This window comes from Camellia sinensis, chromosome 1 (assembly GCF_055761805.1).
Source record: "Camellia sinensis isolate YWXY chromosome 1, ASM5576180v1, whole genome shotgun sequence".
NCBI classification, from domain to species: Eukaryota; Viridiplantae; Streptophyta; class Magnoliopsida; order Ericales; family Theaceae; genus Camellia; species Camellia sinensis.
The window spans coordinates 195,659,106-195,680,239 of record NC_138961.1 but is presented as its reverse complement, the minus strand read 5'-3'; positions in this window follow the sequence as shown (position 1 = coordinate 195,680,239).

Genomic DNA, 21,134 nt, shown 5'->3' with positions numbered 1-21,134 from the left:
AGGCTGCACCAAGGTTGTGGAAACTCGAGCTTGAGTCAACCTTTCTCGGGGATCTGGACCCTGCAAATCTTCAGCTGGTAGAAGTGGGTCCAAGTTTGGCTGGGGTCCCGAAGCTGGATACGAAACAGATGCCCCAGATGGGCGTTGCGTTTCAGCACTAGTCTTATCCTGCATTGCAGTTCCCTGATTTAACGCTGCCATCATGGCCACAAATTCTTCCGAACCCTGTGCCATCACGGGTCTACTGATGATGTGACTGGTGACTGTCGAATCAGATGAACAAAATGAACCTTATCTGGCCCTCCTTTGCCTTACCTCAGCGAAGGAACACTGATTTGCCCTTGAACTGAATTTTCGACTTGACAAAGTCTATCAACACGGACCCAATGTACCCAGGGGATATCGGAGCCTTCTGAAGCTATGGTTCCAAAACTACCTAGCAAAAGGGAAAACATGCAGCATATCAGCCTGATTTCACCTGAACAGATATGAGCCTAGTTGAATGAGTGTGCTCTCTACTGAATTCTGCCCCCAAAATTCTGCCTCAAATCTGATACCCTCGGGTAAAACTGATTCCTAGATACTGATGCCCGTAGGCCTGATGCCCAAACTTGTAGACTGATTCATGCATTCCTATAGAGACGCACTCTAAAAGCACATAACAAGCAAGTGAGAGCCAAAACACCCCTATGTTGGGGTAGGGTTTCCCTGTCCTATTTTGTTAGGAGCTAGGGTTTCACTACGCACACAGTAGTTTCAAACAACCTACAATCGAGTAAGCAACCTGTCCTAGTTTGGAATGGTCACTATGGATTCCGAATATGCACTAGGTCGAATGGTCAAAGGGGTGCCCCGGTAAAACCGGGGTTTGTGTTCCCATACTGGCAGAGCCCACAACCGATCAGCCTTATGGTCATGCCTTGACAAGACAAGCCTCCGGCAAACCGTTCAGGAATAGAAGATGTCAAACACGGTGTCCTAGGCGCACCAATGCAAATGCAATGCAAAGAGACACTCAAGTGTAGTCAAAACAAGATATCATGAGTTCGAGTCAAGTTCTCTAAGTCCCCAGCAGAGTCGCCAGAAACTGTAGACGTCCCCGAACGTCCCGGGAGGAGGAACGAGTCCCTCCCGTTCCGTTCGATATTGGGCTCACTACAGTTCAGGCTTTCAAATTTGTCATGGTTCTAAGTCTGAACCAAAGAGTCCAAATCCGGCAAATCGTTTTGAGAAAACAGATTTTTTGAAAGAAGTGCCAAACATAGACTGCTTTGCCAGATACAGAGTCGCCACCTAAATATTTTATTTTGGAGAAATTTTGGAAACCCTGACTCGTTTGCCTAAGGCCACGTGTCCGTCATCACCAAAGTTGCCTTGGCTCGGGAACTTGGGTACGATTGGGAAAGGTCACTTCGTGAGCACCCCCGCTCGCCCGATCAAAGATCGGCCTCTACTAACCATGATATAAAGTTTTGAAAACATTGTTTGTTCTTATTCCGGTTATTAGCCTAGATTTACTATGTGATGCGCACAGCATACAAGTATAGACTGGATCGCCTGAATTGGAACAAAACATTTCATGTTTGTTTATTTGAAAAATGGTTTGATGGTGCTACCCGCAAGTAGGCTAAGACGTGGATTTGCCACCCTCGGGTGGGCTTAGAAAAACATGATTTTGCCACTATCTAGTGGGCTTAAAACACACATTTGATGAATTGTTCCAATTCAAATAACCCAACCTTCACCCACAGGCATTCAGGCAGTTATATCACATAAGCATATAGCCTCATGGTAAGCATGCTATTCATGGCAGACACTCACACGCATGCAAGGATGCTAAAGCATAAAACTTACCGAGTACTCCAAGCCAAAACAGAAGCTAATTAGAAATCCATGCATGATCCTAACTATACAGAAGTGCCTAATGCAACACATAAAAAATGCAACTATAGCAGGCTCGGCTATTCTAAACATGGCATATGAAATGCTACAGCTAACATGTATTCAACTTGGAATTGAAAATACAATGCAGTTAGTATGATGCGCCGAGCCCGGTGCATGCAAAACAGATGAATGAATGCAAACATGCTATCATACTGTATGCTAATTGAAACATGCCCTAATCTAACCATCATAAGCGGGTAAATAAAAGGGAGAAAGACGTGGGGTTGGAAGACATACATCACACACACGCACACTTATTACAGTTGTGCCCTCGCGTAGAGGGTCTGAAAGAATAATACAGTCCCGAATAAATATTACAATCCAAATAATACAGTCCGAATAAATAATACAATCGAAATATGTACAAAAATCCTAATTAATTAACCAATTAAACTAGGAAAACAGTAAACTGACATGCAAGCCAGGGACTGCCTTGACTCCGCCCCAGATGATGAATGATGCATGCTCGGGTTGCCTTGCGCGGAAATCCACGGCGATGCCCCGATTAGCCTCTGTTTGCAATTTATTCTTGGAAAGCGTGCTAAGCCCCGAAAGATTGCTGATTCTTGATTTGCTGCAACAGAGAACAGGAAAAGGGCATGGCAATGTATTTTCACAAATATATGCATGCCTCGATCCTCATGCCACCAATCACGCATCTCGATGCATGATGGTCGAGGAGTCGAATTGTGCAACTCAATATAGAATGCATGCACATATAAACACAACAAGACCTAACTCCATCATGGATAATCCGGAGTGTCGGTGACTAGGAATTGAGACACGTTCCGTCACTCGGAGTACGAAACGTACCTCGTTTCCCGTGCTCGGGCTAACTCCTATCCCAAGCACGATGCAATATGCATGACATGCATGAAATGCAACTAAGATACAACCTAACATACACAATACTGTGAAATGGCATACACGATGCACGAAATAACATGGCATACACAATGCGCTAACATACAACCTAGCATACACAATGCTATGAAATGAAATGGCATACACAATGCAATATGGGCTTAAACCAACATGAGTGGACCTCAGCCACACTCACATAAGAGGCCATGAGATGAAAATGAGACAACTCGAAATGCGTGCACACATGCACGCAAACCGAGGACCAATCCTAAGGCACAAATGCCACTCTAACAAGACATGGCAAGGCATGGAATATGGAATACTAGCATGCAAATTTCAGCACTAAAATATGACCCAAAACAGCCCCGAATCATGGAAACATGGCTCCCGATGCATGGAATGGGACCCGAAATGCAAAACTAGGCATGCACGATGACCTATAGCTATACAAAAAATGCACTATTTGAACATGAAGTGTGAAGACAGATTCAAGGCAGCCCCAAAAAAAGCATGTTTACAGTTTTAAGCAAGGCCAAACAATGAACGCAAATGGGGCTAAGCTAGCATGCAAAAATGGCCCCGAAAGAGAGGTAATGAAGCAAGTGGCAGCTTCTGGACCTAAATGGCTAAGAGCCCTTCAACAATGTTTAAGAGGGGCCCAAAATATGACCTTTTACAGTTTATGATAAAATCCAAAACAGTGCACAAGCATGCTCAAAATACTATGCAAAGCAAGGCCAAAAAGAGAGCTATAACACAAAGTACAAAAAGGATGCCTCAAATAGTAAAAGACCCTTAATGAAACATGAATATGGGGTCAAAATAAGTCCATTTATAGTTTGGACCAGAGCCCAAAAATAGAAGAACAAGAGGCTAACAAATCATGCAAAAATGGAGCCAAAAGAGGGATATAAAGGCAAGTGGCAAATGGAAGCCTCAAACAGTGATGAGCCCTTCAACAATGTTGAAGAAGGGCTCAAAATAAACCACTTTACAGTTTATGACAGAGCTCAAAACAGTTTACACGTATGCCAAAAATACTACACAAGAAATAGGCACACAAGAGGGGTAATGAAGCAAGTGGTAGCTAGGGACCTTAAAAATGGAAGGACCCTAAAACAAACATGAAAAATACATCAAAACAAGACTATTTTCAGTTAGGGTCGGAGCCTAGAAAAGTAAGCACAAGGAGCTAGAATATGAACCAAGAAAAGGGTCAAAAAAGGGAAAAGAGGACTTACCCTTGAAGACTAGTCTTTGACAGCCTTTTGGACCAAAATGCAGCACTCCTAGGCTCTGAAGAACAACCTCAAGCTGCTGGAATGGAGGATGGAATGGTGGGGCTATGGGTTGGTGAAGAACCAATGGGGTTTTTAAGGCTTAGAGTAGAGAGAGAGAGAGAGATTTAATGTGAGAGTTCCAAACCAAAATTTTCTAACCCTTAAACCAGAGCTGGGAGGCTGGTTTTATAGGCAAAAGAGGGGGAGAAAAGGGGGGGAAAATGGGGGGAAAAACAATTCAAGTTTCCCCCCAAAAAGTTGGCCCCCCGGATACAAAATCTGGGGGGAAAAGAGATGTATATTTGAACTGTATCTGCAGCAAGAAGTAAGGCCGGCTGGTTATTGAGGTTGCAGGTGGCCGGTTGGCTCTTCCCATGGCTGGCCGACCAAGGGTCAAAAGGTTCAATGAGGATTAGTGGCCGGCCATGCCAAAAAAAGAGCCTCTCATGTGTACACAACACAATCATGTGGTCAAAAACTGGAGATAGTGAACCAGGAGGGAGAACAACCCACTTTTCAAAGGGGTCAAAAGGTTCAAAAGCAATTACTGGCCGGCCACCAAATATTGGTGGCCTCCCAGGTGTGTACATCACAAATGTGGGGTTTAGGGTGCAAGAAAATGGCCCAAGGGTGGTCAACATTGGCTTTTAAGTAAGAAAAAACGGGCGACGGAGGGCGATGGAGGAATAAAACTGGTTGTCTGAACAATTGTTGGCCTCCCACCCTTCTACGGCCTTCTTACCAATGAAACAGAGGTCCCTGCCAAAAATGAACCCAAACTGATGCAAAATGAAGGTTCGGGGGCCAAAACGCACAGCTCGAGGCCCCGAAAACTGGCTGTTAGGCACCGGAAGTAGTGTTCGACCACAAAGTTGGTTTTTTGGGCCACAGTGTCCCTCAAAAGGGAGCAAATAAGATGTATGCCAAAAACCGGAGCAAACGGAGGTGGTTAAGCGGTCCCGAACCGAGGCACACGGCCAACGGCTCTGAAAAACCGGAAACCGGACTCCAAACGGGCAAAATGGCCTACGACCACGAAACGTAGCCTACGGCCACTGAGAGATGGTCTACGAGACCTCTCCCTCCCTTTGGGAAGAGAAAACAGAGAAAACAGAGCCTGGTTCGCAAACCGAGGCAAAGCGTGAAAGAGTCCGAAAGTCCGGAGGCAAGGCTCGCAGCCGAGACTCTGAAACTTCTGAACGAGCACGATATGCAACATCACCGAGCACTCGATCAGTGACATCTGAGTCTTAAGGTCGGTCAAAAATGGGGTGTCTACACAAGTTTTGAGAAAGTCTTTGGTTATAATCTGATTATTTCCAAAGTGTTGTAGGAAAAGAAATAAAATTTTAGCATTAGCTAAAATATTTTTGATTTGTATTCAAAAATAATAGGCTTAGTTCCGAGAGTACCGATTAACTTTTATGAGTTGTGCAATTCTGATAGTAATTTTTAATTGCTTATAAGTTTTGTAAATTTGGTTTGCTTTAACCTAGTTTATCCCCTAGAAAACTTAATTCGAAATTTGTTTCTCATGGACTAGGAGTTAACATGCTCTTGAAAGTTTTGTTTAAGATTAACTGGGTCTTATGTGGGGCCGATGCGACTCCTCCAATCTTCTTAGAAACTTTCTTGACCATATTCGATTCTAGGGTAATGAGATCAATTTTGAATTAAATTTCAGACTTTGGGATTTTCTATTGTTAAGTTTAGTTTTTGGAAAAATAGAATAGCAAAATTCTGTTGTAGTTTTTCAGAAATGGCTTCAAGAGGTGACAACAAGAAATGTTGTTCCACCTGAAAACCTTAAACCTTGCGAGGTTCTTAAAGGAAGATCAAGAGAGATCAAGTGTGATTAAAGGAAATCATAAGATTGCATGGTGATATCTCTGAATTTATCAGAGGCAATTAGTATGTTATCCTTATGTCAATTATAGCATGTATGATTGCTATGTAACTTTGCTTGAAAGTAAAGATGAGACAACTTGCTAGGGTGAGTGAATATAGTTTTTGAATTTTTAAATTCTAAATATATTCTTAAATTGGTGGCTCCTAGTAAATATAAGATCACTGATCACAGAGATAGAAAACTGGTAGTTCTTAGGAGGTATTAGACCATTAGCTGCATAGTTATGAGTTTGTGGTTCCTTGTAGTAAATAGATTACTGAATTGTTGGCTTTTTTGACTTTCGAAGGTTAATTGTGTAAATTAGAGCGTGCCAGCAAGGATCAATAAGTCCTTACAAAATTTTAATTGCCAACCAATTATCAGACGATTATGTTGAAATTCTTTCAACCTCAATGAAGAGGACTTTTACTGATAGCTTGTTTAGGAAAAACTTACAGATGATCATAGATACAAAATAGTTCAGAAACTGAATTTCATTAAGTAAATAAGAACTTACAATGGAATGACCTAGCCTTGAAAAAGTTTATAGCAGTGACTACTTGAAACTACTCCTGGGAAATGAAGTGCAGTACAAGAATTGAAGAACTGGAAATGTAATGATTTGAAAGAAAAATATGAAGTAAACGACTGGTTTCTGGATTTGAGCATGGGTCCTTCTTCTGTTGGCGTTCTCTTCTATTTATACTCTCCAATAGTAATTGTCGAAGTGAACTTCTAATCGTCGAAATGCACTTCCACGATCACTGGTTGTGGCCCTGAACCATCTACTCTAACAATGTCTTCCTTGCAGTTGGGCTTCCCTCTTGAATTTGAATTTGAATTGTGAGTAACCGTTGGGCTACGTCACCTCGCGCCTTCTAACTGCTTCCATGCAATGCAGACCCACCATTACCAATATGAACTGCTACATGTCTGTCGCTAATTGGAGACTTGCATTAACTCCCCAAATTACCCTTTACGTGCCATGCGTTAAGTTGCGATTGGCCTATACAAAATATATAGCCAACATTACCCCCTGCACTAATATACCCAATACTTGGTAATATTAGTGGATCTGTGCGCTCTATCCATGTCCCAAGACATGCATGGACTTTGTTTATTTTAGAAATGTAGTCGTATTCTTAGAAATGAAGCACTGAATTTCATTAAATTCTCCCTTACGCTTGAACACTTCCTCCACTATCTATGTATCCGAAGGGACTGATACATCTTCAATGGCCAATCAAGCCCTCTCCTACATTGATCGAGCATACGAGGAGGTATTTGATAATGATAACCGTTCTCGAAAGAACCTTCATGCATTTATTAGCTACACTTATTCGTCCCCATTTATACAAGTTATGGAAGCTTCTACACCATACGAATCTTGGACCAAGCATTTGCACAAATGGATTTTGGAAGCTCTTCATCTACTCCAAAACTATCTGTATGGAATGAAGTTGCTTCATCTTCTTATGGAAATACTGGCTGGGACGCTTGGCCCACACCCACCCAACTTTAAACAAAGGTAAGAATCCACCATCAATTTCCTGAATTTGATGACCCCGTTGTAACCCATCATTCTATGCGCAGCTCTATAGTGTATCAGTATGTCCCTTTCGACCGTCGTCACTGCTTTGAAGACAACTTGCTTTCGGCATGGTATACCTCTACCCTGCCAACCAGAATGGTGCGAAGGACCCAACTGCTCCTTTCTTGCCTCCATATCCTAATTGGATTGAGGAATTGAAGCTTACCCTTTTCGAGAGCAAGCATTTTGCTCCCTACCAAGCTCCAGTTCCTCCAATTGCTTATCGACAATATAGAGCTCAGACCTTGCTTGCTGCTTTCTCTCACTTATCCTTTGAGGTCCTTCAAGATGACATTCCTCACAAGAATCTTTTATAGGCTTGTGACATTGTCTCTCGAAGCTGCATCCTCAACCCTGTGGCCCAGACAGAACTTCACACTTTCCTGGATCAACTCCCTCTCCTACTCAACTGGCACAAGAATGCTTCTGCCGATAGTGAGCCCCTGAAAAAGGAGCCCTCTGCTGCTCATATTCAAACTCAGTACGAGATAGAGAATCTTCTTGAAGAATATGAAGACTTCAAGAATCATGACTCAGAGTATGGAGAAGATGCCAATGAAGAAAATATCAATATAGGTAACATGCCCGAGAACGGAAAGATAGACGAAATAGAGAGAGCTCTTCAGCAAATAGAGTTCGAAATGAAGGCCCAACAATTTTACTTCCAAATATGGGCTCATTAATTAGACAAACCAAAATTTGATAGGATAGAAGAAAGGCTAGAAAATGAATACGTATTTATTGAATTTTGCTGGACAAAGTTTCGTGATCTTGTGACTGTCCATTCCATACTTTTATAAAATTGAAAATGTAACCAAGTAAGTTTTCCTAGTGTAAACATTTATATATTAATAAAACTGGGTTTTCCACATTTCAATTTATATGATCTGGCTTTATATTCCAATTGTACGATCGATTTTATTCCTTATTTTGTTTATGTAATCTGTAAAAAATAGCTTCAAAGCAACCAATTTTGCTTTGATGCCTGGTTTTAAAGGTTTCGAAGCATGGAGTTTCTTCTTGAGACAACATTTGTCTTAGGTTTACATTTTCCAATTATATGGTCAATCTAATGTGTGCAAACAACAGCTTAGACTTAACTAATTTTGCTTTGAAGCCTAATTTAAGTGTTTCGAAGCATGTAATTTCTTTGAAAAATGACAACATTTGTTTTCGAAGGGACTTACTTTACTAGAAAGGTGTATGGGTAAGTCTTCTAGTCTTTGAAATTTTCACATTACCTAACCAAGTATTGGCTTTGCAATGCTTAATCATTTTGAAGTCCAAAATCCAAGCAAGAACCATATTCTATTCACAGAATACTATAAAAACTCCTTCGAAGGAATTTGCCTTTTATGGAAAGCCTAAAAGCATACCTTCAAGACTTCCGAAGTACATAAATCTCAGCTATGCTTGAGTTTAAGGTATAAGACTGACTTCAAAGCCAACTACCCTTTTTCGAAGCCAAGCCAAGTATTTGAAAACTCGCTTCGAAGCTAGCTATCTATTTTCAAAGCTAAGCTGAGTATTTGAAATGTGTTTCCCTCTTTCATAGGTTTCCACCTATTGTTCTGGAGGTAGCTCTCTTCCTTGTGCTTTCAGGAATTTTTGAAATAGAACCTTAATCACACGCATGGATCAAATTCAGGTTTATTTGACCCATTATATTAAATGGGTAATTTTGGACAAAAAGGTTTAAAACTCCATCTTCCCGCACTTTATCTACACACTTGTCCAAAATTTCCCTTTCACTCTTATTGCTCCCAACTGCAACTTTTTACTCTTCTTATACTTCCACTTCTCATTTCCCTTTAACCATTCATTGATGGCTTCTTCTTCTCCAAGAGTACTGGTCATCGAGTGCATGAGCCCGTCTGTAGCTTTGAGGAGGTGTATCAATGAAAAGTGTGACAAATACAAAACTAGTGAACGGAGTGCCATTAATGGACGTATCTTCATTCCCTGTCACCATGCTCAAGGGAAGTTCGTCCTTGGACCTATCTTCAAGGAAGCCCCTGCTCAGCTTCCTGCTCTGTACCCTTGTTTAGAGGATCGCTGCCTCTTTTACAATGGTGGCCTTGACTAGGGCAACTAGAGGATGAACTGACCTCATCACTGCTAGTCTACACTAAGGCCAGAATGGAAAAAATGGTATGACCGAGTTGCTCCTACCAAGATGTTGGACCTCCAAGAACTCTGTCTCCTCGACGCCTTTCAACTAACCAGGTTTACCATTCCTGAAAATCCTTTTCTTATACCTGCTTCACTTTGTTTTTAGAATCCAACTTTCAATTTTTTCTAATTTCGGTGTGGCATGATAGCCCCTACTGTCCTTGATATGTGCCATCTTTTAGGATTATCACCCATTGGCACCCCTTTTGGTCTGGATTACCCTGACCTTGAGGTCCCTTTCCCTATTCCCCCTCTAAACTCTTCCTTTCATGATTTTGTTAAGTCTGAGAATAAAAAGGAAGGTCCTGTAACGAATCAAGAATGTTTTTCTTTTCTTCTATGTTGGCTTTACAAATTTCTTTTTTGTACCTCTTCTCAGAGAATCATGCCTAAGTTTGCCCCTCATTCCTAAGTTTGCCCCTCTTGCCAAGGTTCTTGCTTTGAATAAAAGGATAGCTTTGACTTCATATGTTTTGGGTCATGTCTATAGAGCCTGCTTCCAATTCTGCGAAAAACCCATGGATGCTAATCAAGGAGGCCCATTCTGGGTACTCTAACTCTAGTTTTTTGCATACTTCACAAACTTACACTCCAAATGTTTAAGATTCCTGGTGCAAGACCCTACCACTTATGGAACAAAGTTTGCCAGAATCTCCCTCTACTCTTCCAACTTTGCCTTCTACTTTTCTTTTTTTTATCAACTCCTAGCTTCCCCTCATTCTTGCACTTTTTTCTACCCCTTTGAAACCAACAAAGGGCCAACCTGGCAGAGAACATTTCTGGCTAATAGGACCTGCTCCAGACCTCAACACAAAGATATGTGGGACTTCATCCTAATCCCAAGGAAGCTTTTTGTGGGCACCTTAAACCCTCGAGCATACAAGTGCATATCTAAAACTTACTATCCTGCCCAATTTTCTAGGCAATTTGGGTTTACTTAGGGGATTCATGTCCCTCTCTGCAACCATACTAATCGAAATCTTTTGACCAGAGAAGTGAAAGTGCAAAAAACCAGGCTGGATGAAGCACCCTCTAAGCTGATACAAGATCTGATTGAATTTGAATTCTCTCCCTTCATCCTACAAGACACTGTATTGAAGAGATACCAGAATTGGTGGACAGCCAATATGGAGGTGTACTTGGCTATTTCTCCCAAAGATCTGCTAGTAGGGCTAGATGTGCCCTCTCAAACTCAAGCCCAGCCCAAGGAGACTGGGATCACCATCACTTTTTCCACAGCTCTTGCTATCCCAACTCCTACTCTTGTTGCCTCAATGTCTGCTCCTGCTACCCTATCCCCTCCCCCTAAAGTCATTAGGGCCACTTCAAAGAAAGGTGTGCATCTTGTCCCATTTGCTCCTTTTCTTTTCTGATGTCTTGTCTGTTTACTCATAGCATCAATATTTGATGCAGGAGACTTTACCCCAGAGGGCTCAAGCTTTGACCATCCTCAAGGGAAAGTAGTAACAGAAGAAAATAAAACTCATATTGTAGCCTAACCCTGTGGAAACATTATCTGAGGAGGAAGACAAAAAAGAAGAAACCCCTCTAAAAAGGACAAAGAAAACATTCTCTCCTAGTGAGCTCGTCATGGACCTCACTCAGGAGGCCGCTGCCAAAGTAGTGGAGAAGGAGCAATCTAAAGAGATTATTATTTTTCAGAGGTTTGAGAAAATGAGGCAGCAACAAACACAAAGAAAAGAGGCTGCTGCTGCTGAAGCATTACAAAAGGAGGCTGTAAGGAAGAAACAAACTACTAAGCATTATGTCCTCCGTAGCTTTCTAACCATTACCACTAAAACCATAGAGGCTGATAATTACTCTCAGTCCCTTTTGACAATTCCCTTTTTCAAGACCTAGCATAGATTCTAACATTTTCTTTCTATTTTGTAACAGCAGCCAACTTTCACCCTCTTACTTCAAAATTGCATTCTCCTACCTCATCTATGAATGAGGGACCCTTCTTAACTTCTGCAGAGTTAAGGGTAGCCTTAAAAGGAAAAGGGAAAGTTAATCATGAAGTACCAATAAGTGAAGAACCCATCCAGCTGATACTTCCACTTCTTAGCTCTACACCTCATATACCTTTCTCCTTTCTTTCTTTGAGGTAAAGCATTCCAGCTTCCTTATGCCCAGGCCTAACTCCATATCTGCCCCATATTTCATTTGCCTCATTCTAATTTGTTCCTCTTACAGTCCTGGCTACCCCTCTACCTACTGCAAGCACTCCAAATGTTCCTCCAATGGCAATTGGCCTCTCCAAGGATGACATTGGCAGCTCACCAACTTCTTTTCCACCATCTAGCTTCAGTCCTTCTTCTCTTGACTTGTTGGTGGCCAGGACAATAGACACTGTTGGGGAATCCTCAACTCCTTTTCTTATCCCCATGTTGCCATCTTTTCTTTCAACTAATGACTCTTCTGTACTTCCAATGCCAGAGGAAGAGATGGACATCTTCGAAGCTTGACTAGCTAGCCTTTTCAGTATATCTTCACCAGCTCAAACAACAGATAGTGAGACTGTGCCATTGGTCCTTGCTGACTCTCTTCTGAAGATCATTGAGATTTCTTCCACTACCAAAGAAGTCTATTTGCCTCAAGTGGACTTAGGCACATGTTTAGACTTGCCGAAATCATTCTCAAGGATCCCATTTGAAGCCCTTCAAAAGCCAATTATCAAAAATGGTTTCCTCAAATGTTGTAAAGTCTTCGAGCAATCCAACGTGGCCACTTATCTTAGGCAGTAGCCACCATTAACTTTTACCTCAACATTTGCCATATGGCTAAAGCTGCCGAAGAAGAACTACTGAAGGAGAAAGAGTTTGTTTCCCAAATACATGCTAAGGTGTTTGATTTGAAGGGACAACACTCCTATGCTTCTCAACTTCGAACCCAACCATTGGAGAGGGAAACCCAATTGGAAGAAGAGCTAGCAATAGTTAACCTAGCCTTGGATCGAAATGTTGAGAGATTGCAGACCACTAATCAAGGGCTAGCTGATAGAAGGCAGGACATGGCTACAGCTATTTAGTTGTTTCCATCCCTTAGGAGTAGAAAATCAATTCTCAGGGAACAACTAAAACATTGTACTGAATTTAGGCCAATTTATGGCATCATGTACTCAAATCTTTATGAAATAAAAACCCTTTATTATATATCTGAGTGTTTCATGCTCTTTTATTATTCTTACTTAGCACTTTCTACACTCCTTGTGTTTCCCACATAGTTGGATAATAAGGCTTCAAGTATCTGCCATTAATTTTCCTGGGATGCACATAACCATTTAGATTTCTCAAATGGTAGGCTCCCCCAGGCAGGACTCTATGAACTTGATATGGTTCTTCCCAATTAGGTGATCATTTGCCAAATTTATGGCTCTTAATGCCTATTGGAAGTATTGTCTTCCATACCAAGCCACTTTCATCAAAGCTGATGTGCTTGACTTTTTTATTATAACTCTTGGTTGCCTTCTTCTTTTGGAAGAGGATATTATTTAATGCTAAAATCTTGGCCTTATCTATATTTTCTAATTCCAAGAACATGCTCTGATAATATTGCTCAGTAGTTAACTAGTCTTGGCATTTTACTCTTAAGGATTTGATATTAATTTCTACAGGCAACGCTGCATCATGCCCATATACTAAGGCATAAGGAGTGATTCTTGTACTTGACCTTGGAAAAGTCTTGTAAGCCCATAACACATCTAACAACAAGTTGTGCCAATCCCTAGGATTGTCTTTCACAACTCTTTGTATTCCTTTTTTCAAGGATTTGTTAGATGATTTAGCTTGACCATTTGCTTATGCATAATGAGTGGTGGAATTGATAAGACTAATCCCAAATTCTGCTGCAAAAGACTTCACCATCTTTCCATCAAACACAGTCTCATTAGTTACAGTTATGGTTTGTGGGATGCCAAACCTATGGATTAATTCTTTGATAAATCCAATAACTTCAGTTTAATCCACAGCCTTATAAAGCTTAGCTTCAACCCATTTAGTGAAGTAATTTGTGGCCACTAGAATGAAACAATGATGCTTCAAAGAGGGTGAATATATTTTTCCTATCATATCCATTGCTCATCCTCTAAATGGCTATAACTGCATCACTGCATGCAGATCAGTTATTAGCATATGTCTTATCGTGCCATGCTTTTAGCATGCCTAACATTCCTTTGCAGACTTTATACAATCTTTAAAGATGGTTGGCCAATAATAGGAATGCCTTTGAAATAACTATCTCATCTTCACACCAGGTTGATGGGCGCCACAAATGCCTTCATGCACCTCTACCATGGCAGTCAGTGCCTCTTTAGGCCCTAGACATTCCAACAGCAGTCCATCTGCCCCTCTTTTGTAAAGAGCATTCCCATATACTATAAATTGCTTTGACTGCAATTTAATTTTTTTGTTGGCGTTCGAAGAAGGACTAGTTAAATATTGGATAATTGGATGTCTCCAATCATACTCTTCTAAGTTATTCTGATTAACTTCTGCCATGATACCCCTTTTAGCCAAAGGTGGTATTAACTTTTGATATGTTGCTTGACTTATGTCCAGTTGGGTGTCACACATTCTTCTGAAATTCGAAGCCTTCTGAGCTACATCATTGGCTTTGTGATTTATGAATCTTGAGATATAAGTCACATTGGCTATCTGAAACTGAAAAAGTGAATGCAATACAGCAACATGATATGATAACATGCTTGCATTTTGACATTTGAAAATTTCTTTTACTTGGTTGATTACAAATTAGGAATCTCCAAATATATCAACGGCATGAGCCTATAATCCAATAAGTATCTCAAGTCCTATTACTCAAGCTTCATACTTAGCTTGTTTATGGGAACAAGTAGCTTCATCAACTCCGAAACCATGCATGGTTTCTATCCCCTGTGGTGACTTAACCACAACACCAATTCCAACTAAACTATTGGCTTTTGATCCATCGAACCACATTTGCTATGGCTCAACATTGATCATACCAAGATCCATTATCTCTTGGCTTTCTGTTTAACATGGATGATCTGCCAAAAAGTTAGCCAAAACCTGTCCTTTTAATGCTTTTGGGGAACATATTCTAGATGAAACTCTAATAGAGCTAATATCCATTTGCCAATTCTTTCACTTAGCATAGGTCTAGATAACATGTATTTAACCAAGTCTGCGGTTATAATTACCAAGACAACAGTAGGCAAAAGATAATATCTTAATTTTATTGCTGCAAAATATAATGCTAGGCACAGCTTTTCTACAGCTGAGTATTTACATTCACAAAAATTTAAAAACCTACTACTGTAATAAACTGCTTGTTCCTTGCCTTCTTTATTGTCCTAGGCGAGAAAAACTCCCAATAAATCTTCTACTATAGCAATGTATAGCTTCAAGGGTTTATCTCTCCTTGATGGCATTAACACTGGAGGCTTGGCCAAGTAGGCTTTAATTCTTTCGAAAGCAGCTTGATGCTCAGCTGTCCACACAAACTCTTCTTCATTTTTTAGCTTTAACAAAAAAGAAAATATTTTAATTTTCCCTGCAGTGTTAGAAATAAATCTTTGAAGGAAATTAACCTGACCAAGGAATTTTTGTAATTCTTTCTTACTTGATGGAGGTTTGGCCTTAATGATGGCTTTGGCTTTATTCTGATTAATCTGTATTCCCTTCTTATGCACTGCATACCCCAAGAAGTTTTCAACTGATACACCAAAAGTACATTTGAGAGGGTTGAGTTTTAACTTGAACTCTCTCATTCTATTGAAGGCTACTGTCAAAGGAACTAGGTGCTCCTCCATGGACTGAGATTTCACAATAATATCATCAATGTTACACTCTAAGTACCCTCCAATGAGATCATGAAAGATAGTGTTCATTGTCCTCTGATATGCTTCTCCAGCATTCTTCAACTCAAATGGCATCTTGACCCATTCGAAGGTGCCAATGTTTCCAGGGCACCTGAAAACTATCTTGTGGACATCCTCCTCTACTATGCAAATCTGGTTATTCTTAGAATGCCCATCTATCACGGACAAAATCTTGTGTCCTGCTGAGCTATCCACCAACAAGTCAACTATAGGCATGAGATACTCATCTTTTGGAGTTGCCAAATTTAGGTTTCTAAAATCAATGCATACCCTCATTTTGCCATTCTTCTTGACTACAAGCACAACATTAGACAACCATTCAACATACCTGGTTGCTCTAATGAAGCTTGCTTTAAGGAGCTTAACAATATCCTCTTTCACCTTTTGAACCACTTCAGGACTCATCTGTCTTGGCTTCTGCTTGTCTGGCCTAAAATTAGGCTTCATTAGGAGCCTATGTTCCACTAATGATCTATCTAACCCAAGAAGTTCATTATAAGACCAAGAAAAACAATCCTTGTATCATTTCTGGACAACTAACAACTGGTTCCTATCATTAAGATTTAACCAAACACTGATATAAGTAGATTGTTGTGCTAAACCTTCACTTAGGTTGACTTCTTCCAAGGGGTCTTGCACTTGGGCACTCACTGATGCTTCTCCCTTGACTTTTTCTATCTTTGAAGCACCCTTCTTATCTGGTTCTACCTCTCTTCTTTCTGGTTCAATGTCCCCACTTTCTTCTTCATAGACAAAATTTGTCCACAAAGCCTCTTCTTCCTATATTTCTTGGACTTTTATTTCAATGTCTAATACACAGTACTTTCCAAGAGCCAAAAGTTTGGCCTTTTGTTGCTCCTGATTACAACCAATCAACATGGCCTCTCTTTCTTTTCCTTGCACTTTCTGAACTATTGACTCTATGTCCAATGTTGGAAATTTGATTAAAGCCAATGATCTGGCTTCTTGGTCTTGATATTTTTGCGTACAACCAGGCATCACTGTCATCTTTGGTGATGAACTCTTCATTAACACTCTCTTGTACTAGATGTTTCAGGTATGCTACTTCTTCATCAGCCGTCACTTCGACTATTCTATCAGACTTCCTCAGCACACTGAGTGGGACCACCCCTTCAGTGTGCTACTTGGCCTCTACAAAATCAGCACAAGCAATAAAAGGCTGTGGATCTACATTAATTTCCTCTGTCTCCCCATTGCACAGTGCTGTCATCATTTTCGGATGTAGAGAGGAAGACCCACATTTATTGGTATGGATCCAATCCATGCCAAGCAAAGCATTATACTTGACATTGTTGTCTATAACAAAGAATGCTATCATGCAATCTCTGGTTCCTACACTCAGGTTGATGGGTAGAATGCCCTGAGCCATCTGTTTATTCCCAGCAAAACTAGCAATGGTTGTGCTCGTTGGGATCAACCTAGGGTTTCTTTTCCCCAACTTCTTAAAAGAGGACCTCAGAAGCAGATTCACTGCTGCCCTATTGTCTACTAACACCCTATTTATTTGTATCCCATTGAAGTAAGCCTTGATATACAGGGCTTAACGTGCTGGGTCATAAATATTGTAGGGTATTCGAAGGGGTATGAGTGGTTAATGCTCACCTCTTCACTTTCTTCATCAGTTTCCATGGGCTTGGCAACCTCAGATTCATCTTGAACCATGCTGGCTTGTGAATCCTCACTAGAAACTAGAATGGGATCATCTTCCTGGCCTTGGTTTTCCTCATCAGCTTGGAACTCTTGAAGCAGCACATAAACCATGTTAACTAGCATTGGAGAGAATGAGCCAAACTATACCACTGGCTGTGATTGCTCTCCTTGCTTTGATGCTTGAAGGATATCCTCCATATTGCACTAGAGTATCTCAATGCTAGTGGGTTCCTTCGAAACAGGTTGTTTATGATCTACTTCTGTTGGATTTTCAACCAGGAAGGTCTGTTTAGCCATGAAAGCCTCGAACATTTCATCTTCAGCTAATTTCTTTTCTTAGCCTAGTTCAACCTCTCCATCTGTCTCATCATCACTTTCCATCAAGGCCTTTTCAAGACCTGCTAGACTGGATCTTTCTTTAGCTTTTAGTTTAGCATGAACTTTGGCTAATTGTTCTCTACTAACACTCTCTTTGATCTTAGGACCAGACTTTGATCCTTCTTCTTTTTCTGTCTGGCCGTTTGACTATGCCAAAGAAGTACTTTCTCCACTTTCTTTCAAATCCCTCTGACACTAGGTGTATATTCGTTGTATCTTCCTCCTTTGGGACCTAGAAATTACAGGAACAATATATGGTTCCCTTTTTTTTGGGTTTTTGAACAGAACCTAATTATTTGGAGCCACCAGAGGGGGCTTGATCATCATTCCCTTGTCCCTGAAAGTCCTGCTTTGGGCAGGTATTACTTTAGGTTTGTTCTGCATAACAAACCAATCTGGAACCCCAAGGACCCATAAACCCACTGCTCTAGCTGCTGAGCCTGCTACTCTTGTCTTCACAACCGGCTTCGAAGCAGCTCTTAGAGTCCAACCACTAGGCCTGGTTCCCTTGCTTGAGCCAAATTTACGCTTTCCTTCAAGCTGATTGCCCACCTTGTGATAGTTAGGTGGCCTGGTTTCATGCAAGGGTCTCCTTCCTTTTGATTGCATCCTGGTGTCTTGTAGGGCAACTAAGGATGAATGTTGTCTACGACCAGTTGGGTATGGCCTTTTGTTATAGGTGCTGGCTATTCATTATTTCTGCACCTTTTTGTAATACTGTTTCCCATCAACTGGGAGTCCTTTCAGCCACTTGTAACGCATCTTGCATCTGGAACACATCTCTACACTACAGTTGCTTCGAGGGAGTCGTCATCCAACATTTTTTCACTAGAGCCATCTTTTTGGCCTGTAAAGCTTTGTCCACCAGTTGATGAACTTCTTGTGTCACTTTTAAAGGCAACCTAGCTAGCAACATATATCTACACATTGATTTCCTCCACTTCCTTCAAGGAGAGGTTTTGGAAATCTAGGGTACCAACATTAGCTGCTGCCTCTCCAATTTCTGGAACTGGGTTGGTGTCGATTCCCATGGCTTTCTTAGACTTGGTTGGAAACTTTAGCCTTCCCTTCCAAATTTGTTCTTGGATCTTGTCTCAAAAAATAATGCAGTTTTTAATTGAATGAGATCAAGAATTATGCCATTTACAGTACAATTTCCCTTTAAGTTCTTCAGGAGTGGGGATCTTAACTCTCTTTGGTAATGTAGCACGTCCGCGAGGGGGGACCTCACTACAGTTCGGACTCGATTTGTGTCATGGTTCTTAATCTGAACCAAAGAGTCCAAATCCGGCAAATCATTTTGAGAAACAGATTTTTTTGAAAAGAAGTGCCAAACATGGACTGCTTTGCCAGATATAGAGTCGCCACCTAAATATTTTAAAATAGGGAAATTTAGGAAACCCTGACTCGTTGCCAAAGGCCACGTGTCCGTCATCACCAAAGTTGCCTCGGCTCGGGAACTTGGGTACGATTGGGGAAGGTCAGCTATGAGCACCCCCTCTCGCCCGATCCGTAGATTGGCCTCTACTAACCATGATATCCGTTTTTGAAAACTTTATATATTCTTAAACCAATTATTAGCCTAGAATCACTATGTTATGCGCACAGCAAGTAAGTATAGACTAGATTGCCTAATTTGGAAATAAGCATTGCATATCCGTTTGTTTTGGAAAAATGTTTTGGAATTTGTTACCCGCAAGTAGGCTAAAACACGGATTTCAATGAGTGTTTCCAACTCAGACAATCCAACCTTCATCTACAGGCATTCAAACAGTTTATCACATAAGCATCTAGCCACATGGTAAGCATGCCGTCACAATAGCTTTCACACGCATGCAATATGCTAAAGCATAAAATACTTACATTGTACTCCGTGCCAAAACAATAAACTAGTTAGCCAACATGCATGGTCCTAGTTCATGTCAAACTGACTAATGCAACACATACAGGATGCAATTAGAGTAGGCTCGGCTAACCTAAACATGGCATGTGGAATGCAACCAATTGATGTACGTATTCAATTTGGAATTGAAGTACAAATGCAGTTAGCATGATGTACTGAGCCCGGTGCATGCAAGACAAATGTATGGATGCACGCATGCGTAGCATGAGGTATGCTAATTTAAACATGTCCTATTACTAACCATCAAAGCGGGTAAGTAAAAGGGAGAAAGAAGTGGAGGTTGGAAGACATGCACACTCACCCACACTTATTACAGATTCGACCTCGCTCGGAGGGACCAAATAAATATTACAGATAATTAACCTACAAGCTAATTAATTATTACAAATCACCTAATTAATTAAGAAAATTAACCAATCTATGGAAAGCAGATAAACCGCCTCGGGAAGAGGGTTCGATGTGCGCGTGCTCGGTCCTGCTCGGAAGTACACTGCCATACATGAGCTGCCTCTGTTTTCCCTGCTATACTCCTCTGAAGACTGTCAAAGTCTCAGAATTGCTTCCCTGGACACTGGGGGACACCACCGGCTGAGTAGAATATCCACTGGCAGTGGTATATGATCACCGGCTGTTGGTGAAGCTATCGGCCTAGGAGGGATTACCGGTCAGCACTGAACACTGCCGGTCGGCAGAGAATGCCTGCAGAACCTGCAATCGACAGCAGCAGAGGACAAGGCAAAGTATGGCAATGCAATTCAAACAATGTATGCACCAATCATGTCCCTTATCATGTTGATGACTCAAAGGGATACGCTCCTTGGTTCTCGGACCATCAATCGCGCATTTCCATGCGTGATGGCCCAAGGGACCAAGTGTGCACATTTTGATGTTAAGTGTAATGCAAACCATCAAACCAAAGGGGGGGACTTAACCTCTATCATGGGTAGTCAAGAGGCCAAGCATGCATGCCAATGCAATGCAACCTAAGCATGTTAACTAGGTATGCAATACGATAATGCAAATGAGCATGCAAGAAATGCAAGGCATAGAGGAATGCAACTAACAAGTGTGCAAGGCTAATGTAGGCATTCAAGCAGGTAAGCCAACATGTGACTTCATTCAATCATGTGATTTCAAACATGCAACAACTCACCAATATGCTACAACATACAAGGAGAGCATGCAATGAACAAAGGGATGGACTTAAACTAAATTAGGTAATTCTAACTAGGCCTAAAACAGTGGCCAAAAGCTTAAGAAATGGGACCAAACACACTTGCACACATGCACATGTTAATGGGCCTATACTTAAGCAAACAAATGCGACTTTCCAGCACATTTAAAAGAGGCCAAGCATGGACTAATGACATGCAATGTAAGCTCTGGAATCATGTTAAGATGGTGTCAAACCAAGCAAACAAGATAGGCTAAGCATGCAATAGAGACCCAAGCATTCAAGGCAAGCTAATGAAGTATTGAACTACACTTGATATGACTACACATTGCAAGACTTAAATGACCAAAAACAGAGTTTTAGCACATAAAACAAAGCCCAAAAGACCACTTAGATGGCATCTAAATGG